General features: G+C 40.0%; 1 protein-coding gene across 2 annotated transcripts in view; it reads right to left on the bottom strand.

Annotated features, from left to right (window-relative positions):
• The window catches only part of PCSK2 (proprotein convertase subtilisin/kexin type 2), a 113,321-nt gene that overhangs the window by 33,327 nt on the left and 64,024 nt on the right, over positions 1-15,970 (bottom strand). The gene's annotated exons all lie outside the window — the stretch shown is intronic.

Raw genomic sequence — 15,970 nt, forward strand, 5'->3', positions numbered from 1 at the left:
AGTTCAGTGAGTCAGCAGAAAAGCAGAAATGCAGGGCAAAGTGCAACACAAATTGAAGGGGGAGCTGAGAATCATTAGCAAACTTTGTCCTCTTTGTTCTGTGAGATGCATCTGGACGCAAACTGTTGTGCTGTGCCATTTCCCACACCAGTAAGCCTGAGGAAAGATGCCCTCTCGAGTGCAAATCCTCCTGTGGACCATTAGTATTTCCAAACAGTGGGGCTAATTGCGAGGTGGGGTGAGAGCTCAGGTTACTACTGAGGGACTGTTCACCAACACTTACAAGAGTATTTAGGTGTTACACTATGTGGTGTGGCAGGACAAAGGTTAAATCCTATTTTCCAAGCAGTTGTTGGAAGTGACCAGGCACTTGGGTCTTCCATCATAGAATTATTTTTGAAAAGCTCATTTGTGGTACTACAACAAACAGTCAGATTTCTAAAAACATTTCAATGCCTGAGAATGTAAATTTCTCAAAATTCAAATGTGAAAACTGCATTAATGCTCTGGACATATGCCTGAAAATCTCTTTGCATATTTTTCTGGTCCTCTAGTTGTCTGAACAGCTTCACAAACGCAGCTTTCAGGCGCTTTTGAAAATGTCATCCCATGTCTCTGCTTTTCATATAAATCTAAATCATTCCTGATTTTGCCCTATCAGCAGAGTTAAGGACACTCAGCAACTTTTTGATGTTATATCTGAAAAGCAAATGGAAAGTTTCGGAAAGTCAAGTGCCATCTTTTTTCTTCTCTCTTAATGAAGAAATAAATGAAGGGTGACTGAAAATTAAGCTTTTAAAAATATTTAGAAGCTTCCTTTCAAGTGCATGTTCACAGAGTTTATGTTTTAATAAACACCATACTCAAGGAATAGAATTATGTTAATTCTTAATTAATGTGTACTTGTATTCTTTTTAAGATTTGGCTGAGCATGCTATTGAAGATAATTTGAGACTCGTTATGAATAGCTTTGCTCCTAAAAACATTCCCCTTCAGCAGATTCCCAGTTCCTGGGGTACAGGAATAGACAGTCCATTGGCAGCACCGAAGTCTTTGGGTTTTGGATTCAAAAACCCTAACTCCCAAAAACTTGTGCCAGAATGAAACAGGGATAACACTGTCCTTGATCCTTGGAGGGTAAAACTAAGTACCTTTCAGGTTACTGTACAGTGATATTTCAAAAAGCCTGGTTGCTTATATTCAGCATGGACAATAAATATTTTGCAGCATTTGAATGGAGCAGAGATTTGCAGAATGCCTATCAAGCGGCTTGATGCTGTTTCTCCAGCTCAGAACTGAATCCCTCTGCGCGTATCCTTATTGATCTCTCCATATCTCTACACTAAGGCCCTGATTTTCAGCCTGAAGATGCCTTCCAATAATTTCAGCTATAGCCACAAATTCTCAGTTCTTCTAAGCATGTTTATGTAATGTTTCATTTACCTCCTTTAATTACCACAAGTGCTTATACAGCACTTTGAATGGCATAGATTTGTATGAGCTAAGAGTAAACAGAATGTAACTTTTCAGCCAGGGAAAGAAGGGGAATTTGACAGTGGTCTATAAATCATGAATAGCACAGAGAAGGTGGACAGGGAGTTATTATTTACTGTTTCTCATAATACAAGAACTAGTGGGAATCCATAGAAATTACCAGAGGGGAGATTCAGAAGCAGCAGAAAAGAAGTAGTATTTTTCCACAGAACATGTCATGAGTTGCAAAATTAATTGCCCCCCAGCAACACTGAGGTTAAAAGCCTGAATGAAACCAAAAAGTGGCTAGAGAAATTAACGGAAGATGAATCTGGAAGGGCTATTAGATGCTGTGCTTCCTCCTTCTCCAACAGTCCATAAATGCTAAAAGCTGGGAGGCCAAAACCGGGTAGATACCACACAGTCTCTGACCTGGTGACCATACCGCTCCCCAAGCCTCCACTCTTGTCTGCTGCTGGAGGCAGGATCCTGAGCTAGATAGAAGACTTTGGGCCTCACTCAGTGGGCCTGGCAAAAGCCATGCGGCACAAACATCCCATCTTAATGCAACAGAGCAAGTTTGGATTCTGCAGGGTCCAGGGGAGCTGTGACAAGGATGTGCGCAAGGGGCCAGGTTTCATCCAAGACACGGCAGGAAAAAGAAATGGTCTTGTCAATAGAAGATCCAGTCCTGTTCTTTATTAATAAGTGCAGTATCTACTCCTAGCAGGACAAGCTGGGAAACCATATCCTATGGTAAAGTCAAAATACAAACAATGAACCTCTTTGAGTAACTTAATAAGAAGATAAAACCACCTCTGTCAAAGAGCCTAGGCTTGACAGCTGTTGGGGAGAAATGCAGCTCAATCACAAATTAAAGAAACTTTCTTATGCTACTGCCTTGGACTAGACATGGCCTGGGAACTATGCAGACTGCAAATAACTAAGCTTAGTTCTAGTGATTTCAGATCTTTTCTTTCATGTAGGTATGGTCTAACTCAGTACTAAATGTAATGAGTTCAATATATTGACAGTTTCTTATTCAGTCAGAACTTCTCTTTTAACTCTAAAAATATTGCACAGATGAGAATTTAAACTCAGCTGTGGGTCAGCTGTGTTTTTTTTCTCGTCTGGAAGAAATGCAGTCCTACTTACATAGACCTTAAGCTCAAAGCGGGTCTGGCGAGTCTGATTTTTCAGAAGAACATCAGACATGCAAGCACCTCGTGGTAGCCATCAACCACTCTTGACTCTAGAATTCCCATGTGCAGAGAATTATGGATGGAAAAGCCCTTCTACCTGTGCAGATGTACCACTTGTGTCCAGCCTAGTGATAGCCAAAGGGATTCCAGCAAGAATGATTCAGCCCACCCTACAGCAGACTGCAGCTCTGCTGTGTGTCCCATGTAACCAAATGTCAAATTATGGAAAGGTTGCTTTAGGCAGGCTATAAACAAAGTCGTGCAGCACTCTTCCAAATCCTGTAGCTCTTACTTGCTTGGTTTTGGATCACTGCATTCAGAGGAAAAAGATATCTAATGTAGCAGGAACCATCCACAAAGTGCAAAATTAAGAAGAATTCTTGGAAAGAAAACAACTGCTGACTGTACGATTTATCTTCATTAGGGTCTTTGAGAAAAGACAGCGAGTTTCAGCTTCATGAAGGAATATTCCGCCCACACCATGGAAGCAGCAGAACAGATAATGAAACAGCAGAGACAAGTACAAATGGACTGCTTTAAGTCCCTAATTTAAAGATCAAATTCCCAAATATCTAAGCCTCATCCTTTTTTTTTATTTTTTACATTTTTTAAAGCATAAACCAGCGACAAATTAAATCAGTTTCAACACTGGACCAGAAAGGGAACTGCTTCAGTGGATAGCCAAAATGTTTCATGCTGTGTTTTGGGAAGCGAATATTAAAATCTATGGCCTGCCATTCTCCTCTCCCAGCTGGACTTACCAGCAGGCAGTGAGAGGGGATTTATCGCTATGTAATCAGGGTAGGAACCCGGGAGGTGGCAACCAAAACCAATGTAGGTGAGGATCCGCAACAGCACACTGGAAATGAAAACATTCTGCTTTTCAATTCAGGTGATTTGGTTTCCAATTTTAAGGCCAAACTTGTCTACCCGCAGTTACTTAGACTTGAAGTGTCTAACATTTGGTTTTCAACATCCAAGGTAGTTGCCTGATTTTCTTTTCCAAGGAACAATTCTACCCACCAATTTTAGGCACTGATCATAGATTGGGGTCGAAACTTAGACTAGTCATTAGGCATATAGTGTTAGGATGAGATTAATCCTATCCCTCATGTTCAATCAAAACCAGTTCACTGTTGCAAAGCAATCTAAACCTGATGTTTATCAGTCACCAGTTATACATAATTACTTATAAATAATGTGTATTATATAATAAAAATGGTTGGTTTGCTATTACAGAGAGGAACTGACTTGTATTTTTAGGCATATCTTTATTTTTGCTTTCTAGCATCCTGCACCTCTACCCCAAATAAGATGCTACCAGAAGAGTACTGGATCAGATGATAAGATTCTTTCAATCATTTACTAAGTAATGGCCTGTATACCACAATACAAATACATTACTTTTGCCTGTGTATAAAATTCTAGTTTCCTTAAAACATAAGCTTAGACTGGCATTTTCCAAAGAATTGCCTTGGACTTTTTAAGATACATGCAGTAAAATCTTTGTAAAACATTCGTTCTGTAAAATACGACAATAATGATAAATCATTTGTCGCATGTGTTGCTCAGATCTGTAATAAAATTATGTACCTTGAATAATGCAGCAAGCCCACAAATTTTTATATGTCTTTACAAGCCTCTGAAGAGTAATACACATATACTTCTCTTTTTCTCTGTAAGTCAAGAAATGTGCCTCTGTTCACATGCTAGTCCAGGAGACAAACAATTAAAGACATGTCCCACCGTCACAGTCTGATTCTATTCATGACGTTAAAAGCACTGGTGAATTTAGCCCAGAGATTTTTATCTTTTAAAAGAAGAGAAACATTTGTAACACAGGTGGCATCTGGTCTTATCCTCTTCAGGCAACTGCAAATCCTTAGAGATCTGAGGCAGAAAGATACCTTTTGCTTGTTTGATTTCTTTACTGATCCAAAGAGTGAGCAAACCTCTGGGCTCAAATTACAACATATAACATCTCGGAGAAATTGAAATAAAATAACACCAAATGTCATGTGGTGGAAAAATGAAAGTCAGTTTTGTACACATAAGCTTAAGAAAATGGAATATGCTCACCAGGAGGCAAAAAAAGGAGGCAACACGGTATTTTGCCTAGGAGGGGTGCTATAAGGCTTAAAGGTCATTAATGAAAAACAGAGGCACTGTTTTGAAGTCAGTAGTCATACAGTAAGCCATCTCCTCTCTGCCATGGGAAGCACATTGTTTTATTTTGTTTTGGTTTGTGGCTTTTGGGGGTTTTGTTTGGGTTTTTTTTAATGGAAATGAAAAAAACTCTGCACGTCCTATATCACTATCACTATGTCACCTATAAATTCTAATTTATATGTCCTATATCACTATTCAGCAAATTCATAGCTGCATGCAAGACCCTGTCAACACCAAGAATATATCCACAAAGTAATCATAGAAGCACAGAATACCAGGTTGGAAGGGAGCTCAAGGATCATCTGGTCCAACCTTTCTTTGCAAAAGCACGGTCTAGACAAGATGACCCAACAACCTGTCCAGCTGAACCTTAGAAGTGTCCAATGTTGGGGAATCCACCACTTCCACAGGGAGATTATTCTGATGTCTGATTGTTCTCATTGTGAAAAACTTTCTTCTTGTGTCCAATCAGAATCTCCCCAGGAGTAATTTGTACCCATTACCCCTCATCTTTTCCATGGGACTCCTTGTAAAAAGGGAGTCTCCGTGTTCATTGTAGCCACCCTTTAAATACCGGAACATGGTGATAAGGTCTCCACGAAACCTTCTTTTCTCAAGGCAGAATAAACCCAGGTCTCTCAGCCTTTCCTTGTATGGCAGGCTTTCCAGTCTTTGATCATCTTGGTGTCCCTTCTCTGGACCCTCTCCAGCCTCTCCGCATCTTTTTTTCATAGCAGGGACCAAAACTGAACACAGTATTCCAGGTATGGCCTGACAAGCGCTGACTTCTTTATCTCTGCTGGTGATGCCCTTGTTGATGCAACCCAGCATACTGTTGAGTTTCTTGCCGCAGCAGCACACTGTTCACTCAACACTTAGCTCGGATTCTCCTTTAAGCCCTTCTTATAGATGGAGGTGACACTAGCCTTCTTCCAGTCCTCTGGGAGGGATGTCCCCCAGTCTCCATGACTTCTCAAAGACAGTGGAGAGCAGCCTTGCAATGATGTCACCCAGCTCTCTTAAAACCCTCAGGTGGATACTGTCAGGGCCCATCGATTTTCTAGGGGTCAAGCTCCTCTAATAGTTCACATACCAGCTCTTCCTTCAATGACAGTCAGTCTGTATTTGCATCAGTCTGGACTGTTGTTCCCAAGGCCTGGGGCCCAACACCTCTGGTAAAGACAGAGGTGAAGAAGTTGTTGTGAACCTCTGCCTTCTCAGCATTGTTGGTGATTAATTCACCTCTCCTGTTTAACAGTGGGACAATATTTCCCTTCTGTTTCTTCTGGTTGTACCTGAAGAACACTTTCTTGTAGTTCTTGACATCCCTGGACAACTTCCATTCGAGTTGAGCTTTTGCTTTTCCAACTGCATCTCCGCACGGCCTGGCAATGCCCTTGTAGCTCTCAATGGGGTTTTGCGTGCTCTTCCATCCCTGGTATGGTTCTCTTTTGGTTCTGAGCAGACTCAGAAGCTCGCAGTTAAGCCAAGGGTGTCTCTTGCTCCACCTACTTCCCTTACATTTAAAGGGGATGAACTGTTTTCATGCTTCCAGGAGAGCATTCTTGAAAAACTCCCAGCACTCATTAGCTCCTTTATCTTTCGTGGAAGCTTCCCATGGAATCGCTCCGAACTGAGCTCTGAGCGAGCCGAAGTTTGCTCTTCTGAAATCCAAAACCTTTGTCATAGTACCAAACTTCAGTGTGCTCAGCAGGATCCCAAACTCCACAATATTGGGAAGGCTATGTTCAAAAATATTAACCTTAAAGACCGAAGTCCCTACTGGTGAATATCATCATGCCCCTCCAGAAACATAAGCCTTTTACCCAGTTCTCACAGGCAGAACATAAAAGTAAAAATACTCAGCCAGACAACAACAGCCAGATCTTGAATAATGAGTAAGACAGCAACACACTTTTCTGCCATCCTCCTTTTCAAAACAGTCAGAGAATGATACATAACTTGAAACAGATGAAGTAGAGAAGCGTGCTGGCTCCCGAATAATACTTGAGGTGAACATAAACCCTCCTGGTAGTCCAGTTTCAGGTATTCATTAAAGGCCCTGCCTGGCCATAGAACAAGCAAGTACAGAGCACACTGCAGTGGTGATTTCATTTTCCAGTTATCACTGAAAAAGCTCTTATTTTAATTTCCTTAACACTCGTCAAGCATCTGGGATTAGGTCAAAAACTAAAGTAGTGGAATTACAGCCAAAAGACGATAAATGGACTCCGAACAACAGGTGACTGGTGCGTAACTTGTAACAGTGAAAATAGTTGAGATAACAAGCAGCAACAATTCTAATAATCCAGTTATAAGGATTTATAGGAAGACATACTGGCTGTCCCACCTCTTATTTTGCAATGCTGAAGCTTTTTTGCTGTTTAGGTTTAAAAACAAACACACAAAAAAGGCAGCCAAAAAAGAATGGGAGTCTCATGTTAATATTTATATTTATTTTCATTAAAGTAGCATTATTTGTAAAGTAACAGTTATGAAGAAAAATAGCTTCACTGAGATCATCTTGTGTTCTTTTTTTTCTACATTAAGCAGATGTCCTTTGTCAAGTAACTAATGCTCTTCTCTACGTATCACTTGGCACTACAATGTCACACAACCTCTTATTTTACTTTTTCCTTACTAATTTCTTTCCTATCTATCTCCCCTGCAGACAAAAATCAGAAAACCAACATGAGTTATGCTGCCGGATGGCACGTAAGCATCTTCAAAAAGAAAGGCTGCAGCTAAACAAACTATTTCCCATGGGGATAAGGCACCTGGGCAGTACAGCAATGACATACACCACACAGCTAGATCTAAGCATAAATTTTGTCAAGCTTCAAAGAAGGGACAAAATTATCGATTCCATTCTTAGGTACCAAGACTGTCGAATGTTTTCCCAGTATAGTAAACCAAATCAAAGTCCAAAGTCCATCTGTTAGATGCATCTCTGTTTGCTAATGCTTGGCTCAGAGGTACACAGTCAAACAGGACCAAAAAAAAAGAATCACAGAGATTAAGAGAAAATTTAGATTTTTTAAGTGGATAATTTTAAGTTTTTTTCCTAAAAATTTTTTAAAAATAAAACTAGCTTATAAAAATACCCTCCATTTCCTCTCTCTTGCATCTTCACCCAACAGGAAAAATTGTGAGAAATTGAAGCAGGCATGAGACTTTATTAAAAAAGCCCAAGAAGCGGTCAAATGAACTCGTGCTTATAATAAAGAGGCTGCTTCACAATTCACCTCTTGGCATTCTTAGCCTGCTCCACAATTTTCAGGTTGATGTGGAGGAATCCTGAAGCACATCACCAGTTTTTAATTACTTAGAGCCAGAGCTCTGAAGGCAAAAGCAAGTTAACCTACAAAAAAATGAAACCTATTTCTGCTCAGCCAAACATTCCTTAATTTTCAGAGTGGGTGGACAAGAACCTTTAAGCTATACCTGCAACATAGTGAAGGGGTATTGAATATTTATAGGGAGGCACACTGCTAAGAAAATTAAATTCACAAAATAAAAATAAATTAAGCAACTAGTTACCGTTAAAGATTTTCAGGGCAAGTAGCAAATGTAAAGCTTTAAAGCTTCAGACTATGAAATGAACTCCTTGATTTCTTTAATTCAGGAGGGAAAACAGAAAAAAAAACCCTGGCATCTGAGTGGCTAGCGATTTATCAACCATTAGATTATTTTAATAGCAAATACAAAGAGTGCAATGACTTCTGCTGAAAAATACTGTGAACACACACTTCATCTAGTTTTAGTGTTCCATTTTATTAAAAACCTGGCCCCCATTCCCTTTCCAATACATGGATTTTTTCCCTCCTTCAGATATTTCAGTTATGTATTAGTGCGACCTACTGAAGTTGAGAGAGTAATAGAGGTATAAAGCTAGCAGCAGAGAAATGAGGTGCAGGTCCATTATTCTTAGTTATATTCCTGTAAGAAATAACTGACAAATTTGTCAGTACATCAAATGTGTGCCGGGTGCTCAGCTGCAGTAAAGGTTTTGCAGAGTTTTGATGGCAGCCAGCACTTCCAGCCTCTTTGAGGGATGAGCTGGAAGAGAGAGGGAGCTAAGTCCTCTTACTCCTCTCAATGGGCCTGAGCCCATTGGGTCTACCAAAATCTGTCACGGGTCTCCCACAAACACAGCAGGCAGGATTCAGATCACGCCCAGCATAAAGGTCTCTTAAATGGTGGATAAGGGACAGTTTTTTCCATCAGTGGAAGAAAAACTACAGCTTAGAGCTTGCAGTATAAACTCATCAGTCATTCGAATCCAGTTGTTTAGCATGGCATGGTCTGCGCGAAGGTGGCCACCTGCACTGGGAGAGCAAACGCTTCCCTGCTGCTGTGCGTGGTTAGCAGGCACTGGCACCCACATCACTCTCTGTCACCACAAGGCATCGCAGTTAGAGTCGCTAAAAACTCATCAATTACCAGCAACGCTTCCAGCAAAGCGCAGGAATACTGGACATGCGGTTGTAATGGCACTCATAAAACAAACATGGCAGGATATTACGGATGACTACTTTAATGGGTTACACCAATCATGCTACAAAACAGGCAAACTGCGGCTTTGCAAAGAGGGAAATCAAAGTGGCACAGATGGTTTGGGGGGTTAGCTACAACAGACAGACCTGGTCTGTGGTGGTCATGGAGAAGGGAGGACAGGGTACAATACAAGGTACTATATTGCTGGTACAGAGGAACTGAAGGTAAGAACAGATGAGACAGAAAAGTGGTTGGGTTTTTTCCTTCTTCTGAAAGGTTTCTCAGCTAACGAGAGAAGAAACTGTTAACAACTGCTTAACTGGTGTTTCACCTAATTGCATGAAGATGGAAGATGATGAATGGACACATAGAAGTGACATGGTAGGTGAATCAAAAGCAGACAAACCTTTCAGGGAAGAGACTCAAAAAACATAACGCAAACTATTATCTCCATTTCTTTTGTCACAAAAGGCAAGCACAGGTTGACTTACACGCCTTAAAGTTAGAAGGTCTTCAAGATCTACGCTGTTTTATTCCAGCTGCATGCTGATCTCATTAGCACAATTTGAGAGCATTCCAGGGGAGTATTAATAATGCGACTAATATCTGTCAAGACATGCTGGGTTCTCAGGGATTTTAATGGACCGATTTATACGCTTTTGCATTAATTAAAAAGTTTGCATTGTTTATTCCATGTGGAATCAGCAAAACCAATGGACAGCTAAATCCAAAAATTTCAGGGAGAGAAAGTGCGATCTTGAGAACTGACATTCTCATGTAAATTTACACATACTACTTTTTGCAAGTGTTTATGCTTTTAAGTAATACATGATCATTCCAAATTCTTCTCCTAAAGATTAGTATGTATGATTATAGCTAATGTTTTCACAGTAATTTACTAGATGCATAAACTTAAGAAATGTCCTAGGCATCATTAGCTGACTGAAAGAAAGATTCACAATTACACCAGACGCTGTTGACTAATCTGCAACTGAGTGAAGTGCCACTGAATTAAAGTGACTTAGTTTCTCACAAGAGCTAATTCTAAAAAACATGCGCTGGCATTGAAATGATGAAGTTCTTGAACACAGCACAGTCCTTCTGCTCTCCTTTGTACATATGCAAAGAGAGATTCATCTCCTTTAATAAAATTTAGACCACAACCTCCCTGCAGAACCTTTCCAAAGATCCCCAATCTACAGCAAAGCTTACAATGCCCTACCATATCCATTTAACTTTCACCTAAGAGCAGCCACACAAGACTGAAAGTGGCCAAAGTTTCATTAAACACAAGCTCCCGTTCTACAGTAAAACACGTTACCCCAGGCAGTCACGTTTCCACAGCTCCTAGCATCATTATTTGCTCAGTTGAAGCTAGGAAGCTTATGTCTCTTACTGTGATGATTAAAAAAAAGGAATACACAGTAGAACAAACATTACAAACCTGTTATTTATATGATCTGCCAAATTTCTGCTTGCTCTGAACTTAATGGAAACACTACCAGTGACGTGAACGAGGCCAACATTTTATCAGACATTGTGCAGTGCTATTCTGCTCCCCTGTAAGAGATGCTCATTATGCTTATTACTTCTGTTGGGAGTGCAACAGAAACGAAGAACATTATATTTAAATCAAAGCAATCTGAAATAGGGCAGGTGTTTAAAAATATCTTAACCACCTACATAGCTACTGAGAAGTAAAATATTAATATGGAGAACATCAATTCATACCACTAAAATCAAACAATGCAAAGGAAACAACCATGTCAAGATGAAGTGCCAGGACAGAAAAAAATGAATTCATTTCAAATGAACCAAATTAATGTACAGGCGCAGTGAAGCAGAGATATTTAATTTATTGGAGGTCATCTGCATCTTTATTTACTGTATTTAGGCTATTAGAGTTTCACAGAAGAAAGCGGACTCCTTGTGCCTCTCTGCTCTCCCCTTCTGCAAGTTTGGTTTATCCAAAGAGCTTGGCCAAAACTCCCTTTTTAGAACTAGCTGTATGGCCAGTAGTTAATAGTGGGTTTGGGACCCTCCTTGCCAAAATCTTCATTGGACCTGAAAGTCTCTCCCTAACACCTGTTCAATTTTGAGGAAGCTTTGTGAGGGAGTAGTGTTCCCCACATGCACCATCTAATTTAGACTTCCCTCGTGATACCCTGGTAACCAAAAATATAAGTACAGCATGAATTTTAATTAAGTTCCATTTCAATGCTGATGGATATTCAGGGATTTCAACACTGGTTATTGTCTTAAACAGTATGAGCAGTTAAAATAACTACTGTTTGAAAAAATGGAAAATATAAAAAAGCTTCCAAATTGAAAAATCTACCAAAATGTTTTTGCCCTTTTCAACCCAAAATGAGGTATTTTCACTTTGGGGAAACAGAAACTCTTTATTTAATTTTGTTGAAACTGGTTTTAAAACTACATGGTGTGAACTGCCTCCAGGGAATGGTGTATCTGACCCTGTTCTCCCAAGTGGACCATGCACCAGAGTGGGATTTTGTTGCTGCTGTTTTAATTCAGAACGTTCTACAAGTCAAATATTTAAAATGAGGTTGAATCGATACAAAATAAATATATTTCACTTTTATTTTCCCATGGACAATTTGATTTTATAAAACACTCATCTTTACTAGCAAAGATATTGTTCTAATGGAAGATTGCTGGCCAGCTCCAAAAGCTAATTGGTCTGCAGAAAGGGAGGTAACAAAAAAACAAAACAAAGCAATGCCAGCTACCTCCATGGCAAACATTTGAAAACTAACATCTTTCCTCTACTTTTCCTGCCCAAATAAAAGAAGAAAATGTTTCCAAAAAACTTCCTTGAAGAAGCCCTGAAGAGAGGCACAACCCAATTTCAACAGCGCCAGCCAGAATTGATGCAGAAATGTCCGTATCAGCTCTCTTCCACCCCTGTGTGTTTCTCATTTCAAGAATCTTAATTTACTTTCCACGGATGATGCCTTAAGTGAAAATTAATACCACTGCTTAATGATTAAAGCGATTAGCCACCTTGCACTTTCTCAGGGTGCAGCTGATTAATTAAGTACATTGATTATAGAGAAAAAGAAATGCTGCGGATGATGTGCGGTCTTTAGCTTGCAAAGCAAGTGTCTTTAGCACCATCTCACATTGCCTGCACGCCAGGCATGCATTTAACTTGAAGATTATCCTTTTCAAGTGGTTCTAATATCGAATAAAGATGGAAAATTTTTGCAGCATTCATTGCTCTGAAAATAATCTTAGGCAAATGCAACTACAATACATTAGTGTCTTTCTGATTCCAGTGGAATTGTACTTTGAGGATATTTTATAGCCAGTATAAATCAGTGCATCCCCCTAAAGAGGCCAACATCAGCGGAGCAGTGCCAACTCCAGCTGTAGAGCTGGTGCCGAGCACCAAGCCCCAGAACTTGCCAACCATTCAAGGTCCAGATCTCTTGTAACGGGCTTTAACAAAACAGTTCTCATAACATCTTTCAGTGTGAGAAATCCAGTTTTCAGCTGCAAACAGAACTCTGTATGTAGCACAAATCATCCCTCCTTAAGGCAATCATGCCTCCTTCATAAGTTGCAGCCTCCTTTGCAGAAAAAGCTTCTTTCTATCCTCTGGCCATATGGGATGATCCAGAGGAGAAACAGTCTTCAAATTCCTTTTGCTGTTCCATCTTTTTAATTGACTTGAAAGCTAGAAAGCTCTGATAACATCTATGATTACAAAACATTTGAATTTTTCATGAAGTAAGATGACACAGCCATCTCCTTTACATAGCACCGTGGCTTCTCTCTCCCATTAGCAGTGACCATATCAAGTAGCTATAAGGTAGAGAAGAGGAACTGTACAGTCATCTTATTTAGATTTCAGCATATGAACTCCACTGTAACAAGCACTTGCAAAAACAGGTACTCTCAGGGGCAGGAGAGGACTCTTTGCAGGACCCCATTATGTTTTCCAAGATGTGAAGCATTTTCTGCACATGGTAAACCCAGGACAGCCTTCCAAGTACACAGAAAACCTCATTTGCCTGGCTGATCTTATCAGAGAAGGCATCATCTCTTTTACAGCCTTTCATATGTTCAGAGAGAAAAACAGATTGCAGAAAACAGAGAGATGAACCCAGAAACTGATTCTGCACAGACTAACATAAAAAAAAAAAATAGGCAAGCCTAAAACAAAGAACTTTGTTCTCTTCCCAGTAACTTCTAATTTATGCCGGTGAAACTTCATTGTCTTGCATGTCCTAAATGATCACCTTCTAAATGCTAAAACCAGCCTTCTAGCTGCCAGAAGCCACCCGAGCAGCATAAACAGCCCAACAGAAGGCCATCCGTTTTGGTTGCTAAGGCATCAGTCAGCCTGGCATTTAAACACTTGATCCATCCTTCTATCATGGCAAAAAAAAGGCTTCATTTTGTCTCAACAATTTCTTGATGAAATTTCTGCCACAATCTACTTTAACAGCATCCATCAAACAATGTGCTTACTAGTGTTAGTAGAAGGATTTTTGTGAATTTAACCCAGGTTTTGGTTGATGATTTTTAATTGTTATGTTAGTGCTTATTTTAGAAAACGTATTAGCAAAAAACCCAACCACAAAGCAACACCAAAAAAACCCAAATGAAACCAATCCATCTAAAATCCAATTAGTGTTGAAATATCTGAAACAGTTTATTCTGTCCCTTATTTTTTGATAATGTGTTATTTCAACATAGCAATTAAAAAGAGATACCAGCATCAACGGCCAGCGTGCAGAGTTTGCCCATAAAATACCTTTGATGTATTAGCAGTAAAGCTTTATTGACATTAAGTGTCTGGTGCATGTGCTCAATAACCCTTTGAAACGTAGTAGGAAATGGCAGTGTAACTGTTTCAGGCTCTTTTGAAAATCATGCCACGTGAGTCGGATCTCATAATTCGTGATGCCAGGCAAGGATGAACCCGGCTCTGCTATGGTTTGGCTTTACGTTTCCCATGCGTCCCCTGGGGTGATATTAATGACAGCACAGAGCCACTGGGAGCTTTTCAAGGTCTTCAGAGGGCTTCCAAAAAATTTCTGTCTTGGAAGGGTAACGTTTTTCTCAACACCAGTTAGAGGTGAACTCTGTTCGACTTGGGTAATTGCATCAGCTGGGATTTCTGTGGGGCAGATCACCAGGTTCAAAGCAGCATGGTTCAACAGATGTCAATGGAGCTTTGTCAAGTTACAAAACCCCACAATTAGGCTCCAGTGATTTTAGTGAAGATACTGATGATTTATACTGGTAAATCATTGAGATCAGGTTCAAGGCCTCCAGAACAATTTGCTGGTCCTTTCAGTAGCATGCAAGGGGTTCAAGGCACACTCAGGAATTCACACTAATGGTGGAAACACAGACTTTCTAAAAGAAAGATGATTTTTTTTATTCCGTTGCTAAGCTTCACTACACATATTGCAGTATGTAATTTATTGCCTGTACTAATTCTTATTTCTTTTGTAGCTGTAAAGATTATTCAATGATGTTTTTGTTCCTCTGGCAAACAATGGAAATTGCGGCTCATAACAGAAGTAGAACATTCCTCTGCTTCCCTGCTTATGTGATAATTATTCCAAAAATATGCTTCTACTTGCCTCCCAGCAAGGCGGGGAGAGCTGTTATCATATTAACTGGTGACAAGTTACCAAAAGTTGTGAGAGAGAGACTGCTTTGTGTTTGGAGATGTCACCAAAGTGGAAAGAGAAGACAGGTAAGACCACCTGCTGTTCACATTTCAATAAGAAACATTAGATGACAGAAAACTTCATTTAACCCCGGGGTAACTCCCAAAAACCTTCCCTCATGCCTTACACGTGGCCTTTTTTTGCTCAGCAAATCCTTTCCTGTGTACAGCTTGAGTGGCAGCTGGTAAGGACCCTGGAAGACGGAACATAAGGTTGTACCATAAAGACACGTTACAGAGAAGAAAAGCTAGGGGAGGGACAGCAATGAAGTGCTGCTGGGATTACCGCGTGGCTGTTCATATGCATTTTACATCTGTGTAATTCTACAGATTTCAAAATCTTTCTTCTCATCTGAATGTTATATTATTATTATCGCTAAGAATTGCTGCATGAGTCTCATTTTACAAGTACCGATAATTTTTTAAAAAAGTTACCTACTCACGTAGTCACCTCCAGTTTTCCTGCAGTAAATGTTTGTCTTGTTGTCTCTCCCTCTCCATTTTTTTTAAAGAAGCTTTCAGCTTCAGGCAGAGCTCAGACACTGAAACCTGCAATTTTTTACTCCTGGCCTGAGTCTCCTGGTGGGAGCCCGATTTTCCTCACTACTGCTAATCAGGGACAAACCCACTTACATGAGATGATCAGCTCCCTGCTGCTGTAAATGGGATAATGCCGCTACACTGACCTTCATCAGCAGATATTGGCCAAGTATAAAAGTACTGCAACATAAACTGATACAAGACAGAGATCAGCTTATGTTTCTGTTCATGGCACAACAAATCTCCATTTGCTCTCTTAGTTTTTATTTTAAAACAATGTACTGAAATTTGTAGTGTACACACGGCCAGCTGCTGTTCTCCTTTCTCCTCTTTTATTAGGCATATCTAACATGCAGACCTTTTTACTTCACTTTTCTTT

This window comes from Larus michahellis, chromosome 3 (genome assembly GCF_964199755.1).
Source record: "Larus michahellis chromosome 3, bLarMic1.1, whole genome shotgun sequence".
In the NCBI taxonomy this organism is placed as follows: Eukaryota; Metazoa; Chordata; class Aves; order Charadriiformes; family Laridae; genus Larus; species Larus michahellis.